The following is a 14,932-nucleotide window of genomic DNA, read 5'->3' on the forward strand; positions in this document are numbered from 1 at the left end:
GTTAAATCATGTTTTTCATATTCTAAAAAAAAATTAAATTAACTATATAAAATTAAAAATAGTTGTGAAATATCCAATTAACAAAAGTATCCATTTACTTCAGACTGTCTATTTTTACATGAAGGTTAACACATGTTTTCAGTATTTTTGTACCATTCTGTTTACTTATATTGTATAGGTTAAATCTACTTTACAAGCCATGTTTGATTGAAATCGTGAATTAGTAAAGGAAAATTAATTAAATACTACCAAGTTGGCGTAGCATAGAATGAAAAGAAAATGTAACTACACTATTAAATAAAATAGGTAATTTCAAAGAAATATTTCTGTATTATGTCTCGTGCTTTACATAATATTTTATGAAGTATAGATGCTTATTTTGCGATTTTAAAGAATATATTCATAGAACGTAGAAGAAAGAGATACGACACTGTGCTTATACAGTATACGTTATCGTTATTTTTCATCTGCAACGCGTATATTAGTTTGATCTTTTACAACATAGCTACAATATAATGTAAGTATCGTGCCAGTGAATATAAAAACAATATTAGTACTGTTACAAATTGTCAGCTTATTTTGATTAACTTCCCTTTCTTTTCTGTTTGAAGACATTTTAGAACATCTGAACATCACTTTATTTTATTTTCTATCTATTTATTCATTACTCCTTGTTTTAAACTTGTAGCTTTATATATGTGTGTGTGTATCGGAACCATTGCTTTACTATTAAAGTTGACAGTAGTACAAAAACGTAACTGATTTTTTTGCGATTGTAAAAGAAAAATGATTATATTACAATTATGAGCGTATTATAAGATATAAGATGGGCGTATTATAAGATATAATATATGCATTATCGGTATTTGTTTGTTTGTTTTCATTTCGTGCAAAGCTACTCGAGGGCTATCTGCGCTAGCCGTCCCTAATGTAACAGTGAAAGACTAGAGGGAAGGCAATTAATCAACAACACCCACCGCCAACTCTTTGGCTACTCTGTTACCAACAATTAGTGGAATTGACCGACACATTATAACGACCCCACAACTGAAAGAGAGAGCATGTTCGGTGACGGATGTTCAAACTCCTTACCTCAGATTGCTAGTCGAGCGCCCTAGCCACTAGATTTATACAAGGCCTGGAGTTTAAACGGAACACCTATAATTATAAAAACTTGAATTGTTACCAAAAATATGTTTATCTTAAACAGTGTTTAAAACATTTTGAAATAAACGAAAATATTTGGGAAAGTTGTGTATAGCTATATAAATAACGATTAATCTTAGTTCTTAGTGCTTTATAATGTATATTTTCTTCCTTCGCCGGTTCTGCAGCATTTTTTTTAATTTTTTTTTTACAATGCAGAATTAGTTAATTCATAAAGCTAAAAACATTTATAACTTTCACAATAGATTTACCGGCACGCGTAAGCTGCAAGTGCAGTGCTAACTATATTCATATTAATGTGAGTACGTATTCGGCGTGCAAATTTTATATTTTATTGTTTAGCGATTCCTTTGAGTGATACATTATATTTCTATAGACTCGAACGTAGGCAGCTTACAACTAAACTGAGGCGTTGAGAAATTCAATTCGTAACTTAACGTTACCTGCAAAGCGTTGTATGTATCGCTGTTTGTTTGTTAGTTGGTTAGTTTGTTATTAAATACAAAGCTACACTACAGCTCTTCGTGGTGTGCCTACAGCGAGTATCGAAACCCAACTTTTAGTGTTACAAGCCCTCAGATTTACCGTTGAGCCACTTGGAGTGTGTATACTAATTAATAGTCTGGGCACGTTGAACACTAAACTACGACCTGGCCATTATATAAATTATACATAGACACGAAGATATATAAAAGAAATGATAGAGTAAATCTAAAAAAAAAAAAAGCATATGGTATCTTTAAACTATAATCCAACGATTAAATAAACCTATCATGTGTATATGAACATTGTGAATATTTGTTTATATGTATAAGAGCGTTTTAGATCATATTCTTTATATTTTAATACACACACACATATGTATGAATATCATATTACGTTTAGGCTTAAACCAGTTTTATTGTTGCTCAAAGTTAGCCTAATTATATATTATAAATGTACTAATAAACACGATATTTTAACACCCACATCAGCTAACAGTCACTGACAATTAGTACATACAATCCTCATGCCACAGCAGCTGTATTATTACATCTAGTATGCTAATACCTATAACAAAATACTCGGGAGGCACACACACACACACTAGGGAGTTGTGGGAGTTGCTTCTGCTTCCAAGAGAAAGCGTAGGATAGATTTAAGAATCAACAGCAAAAACAATACAAGTTCTAACATGTTATTTTGGAAGTGTCTATATCCACTAGGGCGTAACAGTACATTGTGATATTAGTACATTTGTTTGTCAATTATTGTGAAAATACGTGAGAATGTTTGTAAGAAAAGGAAAAATGTTAACATGTTATGATTAATACGTAATCTTACCTTGGACAAACGGATATCTTGGTAGTAGATACTGTCAAAGTATCCCTTTATAAATCGTGGTTAAAGCGCTCGACTCGCAATCTGCGAATCACGGGGTACGATTCCCCGTCACAGAACATGCTCGCACATTCAGCCATGTGGGAGTTATAACGTAATGGTCAATCCCACTATTCGTTAGTAAAAGAGTATCCCAAGAGTTAGCGGTGGCTAGTGTTGACTAGCTGCCTTCCCTCTAGTCTATCACTGCCAAATTAGAGATGGCTAGCACAGATAGCCCTGAGTAGCTTTGCGCGAAATTCAAAACAAAACAAACCAATTTTTGTAAGCCAACAAAAACAAACAAAAACGAAAAAAAAAGCTAGACCAGCTGTGCATCTTGTTATGTTTTTATTCTTTTTTTAGTTGTGTGGGAGTTCTTTAAGGTATGTCTACCCGAGAAATTTGGAATAATCAGGTCTTCCATAAAGCAAGTATAATATATCTAAAGTTATATCAAATTTAGTAATCAGGGTTTAAATTTTGAAAACAAAATAATGTTTGTTGAATAAATGTGTTATTCAAACAAAATATACGAACTTTGCATATGAAAATAAGGTTACGCTGCAGAAGTATTACATTTTTGTCTAAGGAACGCAGATTAGTTAAAACAAAAACAACAGTAATATGGAACAAACTGTCAAGACTTCTGACACTTTGTTCCATTTACTGTGGTTTCACACTAACTGTTACATATGACACTTTGTTCTTTTATAACTGATTAGATTTTCTGTATTACACACAGTTTATCCAAATAGACATTATTGTATTTATGTTTTTTCATTAAAAGTATCATATCGATTAAAATTTTATAGTCAATAGATCGAGGGAGGCCTCATAACTTAAGAGTATAAAAGTAAATGTCTTGAGTGGCATACGTAAATATACAGCTCTCAGCTGGAGTGGTGGTGGATCTAATCCTCACCGGCTAAAAACGGTCACCCACACAGTTTGGTGTCACTTATTCAGTCTAATGTAGAATCACAATAATTCTTACCTTTCAGTTATCATTTCAGCTTTTTTTTCTTTAACAATTGTAATAATGTTACTTACTTAATATTGAAAAGGCCGTAGAGTTTGATAATAGTAATAATGTTACTTACTTAATACTGAGAAGACCATAGAGATGGATAATAATAATATTACTGAGAAGATCGAAGAGTTGGGTAGTAAAAATGCTACTTACTTAATACTGAAAAGACCATAAAGTTAGACAGTAATAATGTTACTTGCTTAATACTGAGAAGACCGTAGAGTTGGGTAGTAATAATGTTACTTACTTAATACTGAAACGACCATAGAGTTGGATAGTAATAATGTTACTTACATGATACTAAGAATACAGAATACCGTTGAGTTGAAAGACGTAACCTACTGAATAATGAAAACGCTTAATCTAACTGCTTTTTTAGAAACTTGGTACCTAAAGTAGATCATCCAGCTTAGTTTCATGTTTCTGCTTGCTGGTATGTTAATAAAATGCACTCGCATAAAACTACGTTAGACCTTATGCTTGTTAGATAACACAAATAGAAATGTCACTTGATGTTGGGAAAAGAAACTTCACCTGTCATACCCAAGCTATAAGTCTGTATATATATATATGTGTGTGTGTGGGATTTTATAACTATAATATTACTCTTTACAACAAAAGACTGAAAAGCTGCTGCTTTTAATGTGAATTTTAACTTTCATACTGACTTTATGGCACGGAATATAATTTCTATATATAGTTTATGTTAATACAGTCGAAAACTCGATTGTTGGATCAATTATGCCACGTTTCTCAATTCTTTCTGTTTACAGTATTTAATGTTTAGCGTATAGATTAAAGTTAGAATTTCTCCAATCATTGTACGGTATTCCACGATTTTAACTTTAGATAAAAATGCTTTCAAAATGAGGATAAATCTAGTTGAAGATGTCGTTGTTTGAAAGGTATGCCCTCAGTTTACTGTAAAAAAAAACTCTAATTAAAGAAGCCCATAAACAGGGACACACACACGCTTTTAAAATTTGCTCTTTTTACTTTTATAAACTCATAAAGCAAACCATATTTAATTTATGCAAAACTGTCTTTTCAACATGGAAATCGGACACTTTTGAAACATGTAATATAAAACTTTTGAAATGCGTTTTTCTTTGTAAAAGAAACGTTTGTGATCAAAACCTCCTAACTCGACCTTACATCCACGTTTTACTTATTTGCACATTACTCAGTGAACATTTTAAAGCTTGTAGTAGTCAAAATTCTTAATCGCATTTGCATTCGAAGTATAGGAAAACAAATTAAAGTTAATAAAAATATATAAAAAAGGAAATTCAGAGAATTGTGAAGAAGTAGCAAACAGGTTAGGAAGTTAGATTCACCAGGCGGTCTCTATTATATCCATGTGTGGGTGAGAGGAGCATCACACATGTTCGTGGGCTGAGCCTACCAGTTTAACACCATACGTGTGATTACGCCCATTCAGCACTCTAGCAGGAAATACAATTTCACGGTCGAGAACGGCCCCTAGTAACTTGAAACAGTGATGAGAAACGGGAACACTAACTTCAACTCAGGCTGTATTAATTAGTCATGACAGTAATAAAATTTAATTGCCCTAAATAGTTACAGCTGGAAAGTGTTAAGATTCAATATGGCTGATGGTATTAATAACATACGACTCGATATTCGAGAATGGAACATTAAGTATATAATTTGAATATTAAGCTTATAGAATTTCTTGGGTGAAGTTCTGATCCATTCTTGATTTTTTGTTTTTTAATAAAGAGGTAAAGCCCAATAAGAAGCGTTTAACACCGTATTGGAAATATATTAGCAAAATCCCATGATTATGGTGAGGTTACGAAAAAATCACCAGATATTTTCAACTAGTAGATAAATGTTAGAGCGTAGTGAAAAGTGCAATAAATTAAATTTCAAGATCGTGACTATATTGTTGTTACTTGCATTAATTAACACACAGGACTTTATCTAAAATTAATGAGAACATATTGTATGAACAAAATTTGCCATCTTGTCTACAGCCTTTCCTTTATAAAATCAGCCTTAGCATGGCCAGTGGTACTGAAGGATTCAGAGAATGATTTTGAGTCATCATTCTTCTGACGTCTCATTCGTAGCCAACGGTAAGCAGCCCATACCAATAACCTCTAATTTATTATGCACCGATAACCTCTATTTTATTATATTTTTGAATATGTATCCAGAGCACCAGGTTCAAGTAGAACACTCGCTTGCTTTTACTATATTATATAGTAACTAAACTACACTAATTCTGACAGAAAGTGTATGTAGGTCCAAACGTAATTCACACTGGCTTGGTTAAAATGGACAAACATATAGTAACTCTGACAGAGTTAACTATAGGTCCAAACGTAATTCACACTGGCTTGGTTAAAATGGACAAACATATAGTAACTCTGACAGAGTTAACTATAGGTCCAAACGTAATTCACACCTGCTTGGTTAAAATGGAGAAACATATAGTAACTCTGACAGAGTTAACTATAGGTCCAAACGTAATTCACACCTGCTTGGTTAAAATGGACAAACATATAGTAACTCTGACAGAGTTAACTATAGGTCTAAACGTAATTCCCACTTGCTTGGTTAAAATAGACAAACATATAGTAATTCTGACAGAGTTAAATATAGGTCCAAACGTAATTCACACTTGCTTGGTTAAAATAGACAAACATATAGTAACTCTGACAGAGTTAACTATAGGTCCAAACGTAATTCACACCTGCTTGGTTAAAATAGACAAACATATAGTAACTCTGACAGAGTTAACTGTAGGTCCAAACGTAATTCACACTGGCTTGGTTAAAATAGACAAACATATAGTAACTCTGACAGAGTTAACTATAGGTCCAAACGTAATTCACACTGGCTTGGTTAAAATGGACAAACATATAGTAACTAAGTTATAGTAACTCTGACATAATGAAATATTGATTTAGAGTGGACCAAGTTCTGTAGGTTAATACAATCTTAATCATAGAGTCGTTACGAAGCCGCATAATATAGATTACAGCAAAAGTTCTTTATAAAACAAAGCTAAAAAGTAAAACTTTTTTAAAAACACCAGCAGTTTCAATACAATATAAAGTTTGGATTTACATGTGAAAATTTAAAGTATTGAAACGTGTTTGGCATATTATATTAAGTCAAAATATTTTAAGTGGAATTTATAATAAACTGATAATAACATATATTAACCTCCTACTGCAAATTACACATTTGTATGTAACAGTTAAAACCCGGTAAACACTATCATACAGGGACATGACCAAGATTTAGGCCCTGGAGGAGCGGTAACAATTATGTATTTGCAGTATTTGACCATATAGGTTATTATCGGGTAATATAGGTTAAACAAAAAAATATTAAACACAACGGAAACTACAATTAGATATGGGATTTTTTAAACATACAATTTACGTTTCACCTCAATAACTTCTTCGTGAATACTTTATACAAATTCTCAGTGTTAAAGTTAATCAATAATCAAATTATTATTTTCAAGAAATGGCGTTTTTATTAAAGCTCTAGGGTTAGCGTTTGAGTTATTGGATAAAAAAAAAGAATATTTGAAGTTAACTAATATTATTCGTTTCTACACATCTCTTACAGAGTTTGTGCTAGTTTCTTACCAAAAGTGTTCGAAAACTATACCATTCATGCAACAGATGTGTTATTAATGCAAAGAATCGGAAATGAAATGTTTTTCCACTTTTATTATTTTAACAGTTTGAGTTTCTTTGTTCAACTTATTAGAATCAATACCTTAAGTGATAAGAATAATGTAGGCAAAAACCTTGCTTGCCAACAGGATAGCGTTTGAGTTATTGGATAAAAAAAAAGAATATTTGAAGTTAACTAATATTATTCGTTTCTACACATCTCTTACAGAGTTTGTGCTAGTTTCTTACCAAACGTGTTCGAAAACTATACCATTCATGCAACAGATATGTTATTAATGCAAACAATCGGAAATGAAAAGTTTTTCCACTTTTATTATTTTAACAGTTTGAGTTTCTTTGTTCAACTTATTAGAATCAATACCTTAAGTGATAAGAATAATGTAGGCAAAAACCTTGCTTGCCAACAGGATAGCGTTTGACAGCGAAACAGCTAATCAGTTAACTTTATTTGTAGACAATTAACTATTAGTTTTTGTTCTACTACATCATCAGGTACATTGATGATGACAAAACCTTGTCGCAACGTTGTGCATTTGCTGTTATGTTAAACTTATATTAAAGTTTTTCTTCATTACCCATTCAAGCCGTTTCCAACGTTATTAGTCTCAAAGTGAGTTCCTCGTCATCGAATATGAATACCTATCTATATGCCCCCCAGTGGCACAGCGGTATGTCTGCGGAATTACAACGCTAGAAACCGGGTTTCGATACCCGTGGTGGGCAGAGCACAGATAGCCCTTGTGTAGTTTTGTGCATAATTAAAAAAAACACAAAAAACATATCTATATATCCGTCTATCTATCTTAAAAATGTTTCAGTATGCAAAATATAAATTCATTATTTTAGAAGCATTTGGTCAAATATGTTTACAATAACTTGAATGTTGTCATTTATTTCTGTTTTCATACTAATTTACAGATAAAGTTATATGTTTGCGATAGCTAAGCTAACTCTAAACACACATTTCTCATTACCTTTTCCAATATTTACACAAACACTGCAAGAAACAGTAGGAATGCTGTGTAAACCTTAACCATGTAGTAGTGTTTTATCAAGAAATCGATGTTCAAGCTCTTATTTTGTTCATTTCATGATTTTTCTGTTGATAGCTTGAAACTCCCATTTCACTCGGTAGGGTTGTTATATGTATATTTCTTTATTATCAAACTTCCAGAAAGATCGATCTCAACACGCCTTGGTGATAGGCCTGGTATAAATCGATTAAACTGATAATAATTACAAGTAGCTGGCTCAGATTCCACTGTTGAGTTAATGTGAAATATAGAAAAAATCATATGTTGACTTAATGTGGAATATAGAAAAAATCTTATGTTTGCTTAATGTGAAATATAGAAAAAATCTTATGTTGACTTAATGTGAAATATAGAAAAAAATCTTGTGTTGACTTAATGTGAAGTATAGAAAAAAATCTTGTGTTGACTTAATGTGGAATATAGAAAAAATCTTATGTTGACTTAATGTGGAATATAGAAAAAAATCTTATGTTGACTTGATGTGAAATATAGAAAAATCTTATGTTGACTTGATGTGAAATATAGAAAGAATCTTGTGTTGGTTTAATGTGGAATATAGAAAAAAATCTTATGTTGACTTAATGTGAAATATAGAAAAAATCTTGTGTTGACTTAATGTGAAATATAGAAAAAAATCTTGTGTTGACTTAATGTGGAATATAGAAAAAATCTTATGTTGACTTAATGTGAAATTATAAAAAAAATCTTATGTTGAATTAATGTGAAATATAGAAAAAAAATCTTATGTTGAATTAATGTGAAATATAGAAAAAATCTTAAGAACGTTTTATCAAAGGTGTTATAGATATCGATATATACTTTTGGCGCAAAAGGTATGCTGCTGATTGCTCTGCTATTTTCAGATCGAAATTATTAATAAGAGTAAATTTCCACAGAAAAAAAAAATAAATAAACGTAAGCTTGTTTGAGAAAACTTGTACGTTATGCTTGTTTAAGATAACAAACTTCGGACCTAAAACGAATTATAGTACATTAGTATCATTAATTCGGCCACGTGTGTGTTGTTTCCATTATACTCTCATCCAGTCATGTCACTCATAACTCTGAATGACTCAATGAAAACTATTCTAAGGTAAAATTAACAGGCTCGGTGCGACAAATAGCTAACTGAGCTCTCCATACGAAAAGCTAATCAGAAGTGCTGTTATGGTATCTGGTTATCTGTTATACTGTTGCTATGAACTTATTTTGTTTGTTTGTTTTCGGATATTCGTGCAGAACTACACACGGCTCCCTACGCTAGATGCCTCTAATTTTGAACTGATATACCAGAAAGAAGACAGCTAGACAACAGCACCCACCGCCAACTCTTGGTCTACTCCAGTCGAATAGTGAAATTTGACTGTCACTCCTATAACGTACCCATGGCTTACAAATTTGCGGAGCTCGATTTCTTTTTTTTTCATTCTTTTTGTGGCAAGAACACCAAAACAATGGATTACCAGATATCTAATCTAGTACACCAACTACTAGAATACGCCCAGGCTTAATGTTGGACCTAAATGATCAACCATTTATCTTATGAACAGTTCTCTGCGTAATACACAAGAAGAAAATGTTTCTAATAAGAAAGACAATGGTCTTTTGTTTTAAGATGGCTCACCGATAAGTCAGCGGGCTATAATACTAAAAGTTGGGATAGCCCCTTGTGCAGTTTTATGCTTTACAACAAACAAACAATTCATTGAGAAATATTGGAAACCAAAACCAGTTCCAAAACAATGTAAAGTTTGGATTTACAACATGTGAAAATTTAAAGTATTGAAACGTGTTTGGCATATTATATTAAGCTAAAATATTTTAACTGGAATTTATAATAAACTGACCATGGAATAAATCATGTAGCAAAATTACAAGGAATTTGTTTAACTTTTCCGGTGATTTCAATTATTCTTAACAAAATATTTCTTTAACGGTTAGGAATAACGGAACCAGCTCTTTACACAAGAAGAGTGTGTTAATAGTGTGGCAGATCTGTTTTAAAATATACGCAACGTCCTTAAAAAAACCTTAAAACCAAATGTAAATTATGAGCGGTAAAAAAAGAATGGCGGTCGATAAAAGATAAGACTTATAAAAAATATATTACAATGTGTCATATTATCACAATAAAGTACACACGTCTAAAAAAAACACTTGAACTGTGTCAAATATATATTAACATAACTGGTGAACGAAATGCAAATAGAGAAATAGACGGAGTAAAGGATCTTACTCGTAACGTAACTGCTACATTAGTTTGTTTGTCGTAGAACAAAGTCACATTGGGCTATCTGCTGTGTCCACCGCGAGGAATTGAACCTCAGATTTAAGCGTTGTAAATCCATATATATATTTACCACTGTCCCACCGGGCGACAGCTTCATTAGACCATGGAATTAACTAGGTGTTAAAGGGCTGATTGCATGTTGTAAATAATGACGTTAACAGGAGTTATGCAAGCATATATTTGATCTTTTTATACCTACCCCAATACACAAAAACTCACACTCTTCGGTTACTTATTCTACACACATAAAGATCAGGTAACTAAAGTGTATTGATCAAATATTGTAAAGAACACGAATCAATAACACCTACCAACGTTCTGGAAAAATCGACGATTCAAAATTATAGATTATACATTTCAGCCTAATTTACAAAGTGCTTGAAACAAAACATATGTAAACTTACATACACGTGATTAGCGACACTAACATCATTCTTACTTAGGATGCCTTATGACTTGCACAGTTTACATAGGTAACGATCCTTATAAATACATTTACAGGAAATAGTTGAAAAAACTTTATAATTTGTTATATTTCATGCTATAAGGGTATACAATACTGCTATACCACTGTGATTTACAGTGTGAATGTGTAGTGGTATTCTGTTCAACATGAACAACACTGTTTCTTAAGTGGTTTGAAGTGTCTTTACCAAATGTTCTGTCTGCTTAATATTCAGATAAATAAGAAATGCAAATATATTAATATATAACATTTGTGCTGAAAATTAAATTGATAATGCGCATGCGTAATTACTTGTTTATCCTGCGAATTTAGTTTGGCTTCCATCCATAGTGTGATTTGTAAAAATCTTTTGAATTTTCTTTATCCTGATCATCCAAAGTATATCCTAATTTCCTTAACCAATAGCTAGTCGCCATCTGGTGATAAATGATTCAAGGTCGCTCTACGCCTACTAATATACATTACTTATGTTTTTAAGAGTGCTCTATAGGCTAAACAGACCGAAATGATATGACATGCTCCGTTTCTCATGACGCCATTAGTTTTTATTTATGTGTGGAATATTTACTTTCTTTTTTTTTGTTAATTTTGTTTTAATCTTGGAATTATTGCTACATAATTTCACAGCTACTAAAACAGGTTGTTTATAATTTCAAGGCAGAATCCTTTGATATATAATGTCATATTCATTATTTCTTTAGTATATCACTCAAAAATAGCTTATAAAACATTTTTAGGCTTACTGTTCCCAGTTACTAATTTATGCATCTTAATACACACGCATGCAGTGCATACTTTACAGATAACCAGTATTTAAAACTTATTTGGGATAAGTCTTGGTACTTCTCCAACTTTCCTTGGTTTGATTTTTTTTAAATGATATGGACGGTTTGTTTGTTGTTACGCACAATGCTACGCGATGGGCTATTTGTGCTGTGCCCATCACGGACATCGAAACCAGATCTTTAGCGTCATAGTTCCAAAGACTTACCGCTGAGCCACTGGAGGTGGAGGCGATAGGGACGGAAACTTCTTCTATAAATGAAAGCATATTTGATCCATTTTTTTGTATTTCAAGTTTATGGTGTCTAAACAGCGCTATACAGCTACATAAGTAAAACAGTGAATGTCAGAGAAGTTCCAGGTATTTATCCCTAAACTTCTGTGAAAGGACGTTATCCTGATGAAGATATGCATGAGTATTGCTAAGAAACTACAGATTCAGATTATTTTGGTTCAAGATCTGTAGCAAGTATACATTTTTATTTTCCCAAAAGGGGGGCTAAGGTCGTCTGGAGGGTCACATGTTTTAACCACTCGCACCACTGTATAGCAGTGTGTTGTCTGTAGACACTAAAATGACGTCACATAAGGGACGTTTAACGTTGCAATTTGTACTGTCGTGACGTCAGTAAAACGTGCCCGTGGCGTGAATTACAACACAACATGACATGTGAAAAAAAGCAAGAAATAAATATATTTGTGACTCTTAATTTTGGTTTTATTTACCCTTGAAACAGAGCACTTTGGGAGATCCTGCAGAAGTACATCTAGTTTCAAAAAAATATTTAAAAAGCAAAGTAAGCAAAAGTAGCCACTAATGGAGCTTATTTGGTTAATGTGTATCATACTCAACGATTTTGGCTTTATGTGCTTTTACTGTAAGCTTTAAATTATCTAATCCTGGTTACTGCATATTAAGGTGTACGTTGTACAAACAGACAGCAGAAAAATTATTTATTGTCATTTTATCAATTCACAGTCAATCAGCCAGTATTCTTATGTGAAGGAAATTTTTGAACACTTTCACAGTCAATGAAAAAGCAGGATTTTTCATTCCACTTTCTAAAAGGCTTTATACTCATGAGATGAAGGCAGCGGGATTTAGTTTGTTTAGTTGTTGTTCTCTTTCTGGTCATGTTGAATAATGACAACTTTTATTTAATTAATTTATTTTTATTTACTAGGAAACTCTGTATCATAGTCTTGGGTATAAATGCATTTCGTAAAACCAGAATTAAGCCAATGACAAAATTGTGACGTTAATGGACCTATTTCTATTCGAGTTGAAACACTTTTTTATTTTCTACACAGTTAAGTATCACAAACCCAAGGAGCAGAAAATTTTAATTTGTACAAAAGAAGTTTGTTGTTGGTGAAATATTTGCCTATAGGTTGAGAACTTTTCGTTCCTGGAACTGGTAAGTATTCCAACAGACATTCACGATATGGAACAGCTAGAAAGGTTTGAAATTCGCGCAAAGCTGCGTGAAGGCTATCTGCGATAGCCATCCCTAATTTAACAGTTAAAGACCACCCACCGACAACTCTTGGGCTACTCTTTTACCAACAAATAGTGTGATTGACTGTCACATTATAACGTCCGCTGCGTGAAGACTATCTGCGATAGCCATCCCTAATTTAACAGTTAAAGACCACCCACCGACAACTCTTGGGCTACTCTTTTACCAACAAATAGTGTGATTGACTGTCACATTATAACGTCCCACGGCTGAAAGGTCGAGCATGTTTGGTAGAACTGGGATTCGAAATCGCGACCCGCAGATTGCGAGTCGAGCGTCTTAACCACCTGACCATGTCGGGTCAGCTTGAAAGGAAACTAACCTACAATCTAGGAATTCTCTAACCTTTTGGTTTAGGTGAACTTTTTCATAGGATCTCCGATGGGTCAGCGGTACGTTTACGCATTTACAACTCTAAAAAATAGGGTTCGATTCCTCGTGGTGGCTAGAGCGTTGATAACATATTGTGTATTATTTCACTAAAACTAACAAATTTTCTCACACTAATTTATTTTTTCCTTAATTTGTTTCAGTTTTAATCTTATTTTCATGTTTTTCTTTATTTCTTTTATTTATTATGATTTGTATAATATTAATGCTTGTTTATAATTAAGCTACACAATGGGCTATCTGTGCTCTGCCCACCACGAGTATCGAAACCCTGATTCTGGCGTTGTAAGTCAGCAGACATACCGCTGTGCCACTGGAGGGGGCGTTTTGTTTATAAGAGAAACTAAAGATCAGGCTTATCATTATCTTTAAGATATGACGAAGAGCACTAGCTCGTCGTTGTTGATTTTTTGCGAAAATCTACCCGAGGGCTGTTTGCGCTAGCCGGCCCTAGTATTGAAATGATAGAATAGAGAGAAGGCAGTTAGTAAATACCACCCACCGCCAAGTCGTAGGCTACGCCAATCGAATAATGGATTTAATCGTTATTCTTATAAATAATGCACCCATAGTCCCGAAATGCGGTCGTGGGTTTTTGTTTGTTTGTTTACGGTAACAGGGTGCAAACCATGAACATTCGAACCCACAGCTCGGCACGCTAAGCATCATGCCCTCACTAACTAAGCGTTGTCTTTCAGAAATAAAATTATATAAAACTTGGTGATTTTATATGCTATTCATTCATTTCATTGTCTTTGTCGTCTATGGCCCCTCAGTGCCTCAGCGATAAGTCTCTGGACTTATGACGTTAGAAATCTGGTTTCGATACCGTGGTTGGCACAGCACAAATAGCCAATTTTATATCTTTGGGCATAACGACAACTACAAAAAAATAAAAAATACCCTCGTCTATACGTCCAATTATTATTATTATTATTTGTTCTTTAAGATGGCTGTCTAATCGGCATTAGAAAACATCAAATCTCTAGGCATTTAGAAATTTATATTTTGAGTTAAGGAGAGTCTAATTTTAAATGTATGTGTGCGCTTCCCAGTTTGCCTCTGAAGGAGAAAGGTCCACCTTTCGAAAGCGCTCGGGTTATAGTGTTTATATTATCTTTCCCTCTATATAATAATAATTTCTATTCAAATGTAACTGTTCTTTGAATAATTTTCAAATCAAAATGAAAAATAGTTTTCACAGAAA

This window comes from Limulus polyphemus, unplaced genomic scaffold, assembly GCF_000517525.1.
Source record: "Limulus polyphemus unplaced genomic scaffold, Limulus_polyphemus-2.1.2 Scaffold174, whole genome shotgun sequence".
Taxonomy (NCBI): domain Eukaryota; kingdom Metazoa; phylum Arthropoda; class Merostomata; order Xiphosura; family Limulidae; genus Limulus; species Limulus polyphemus.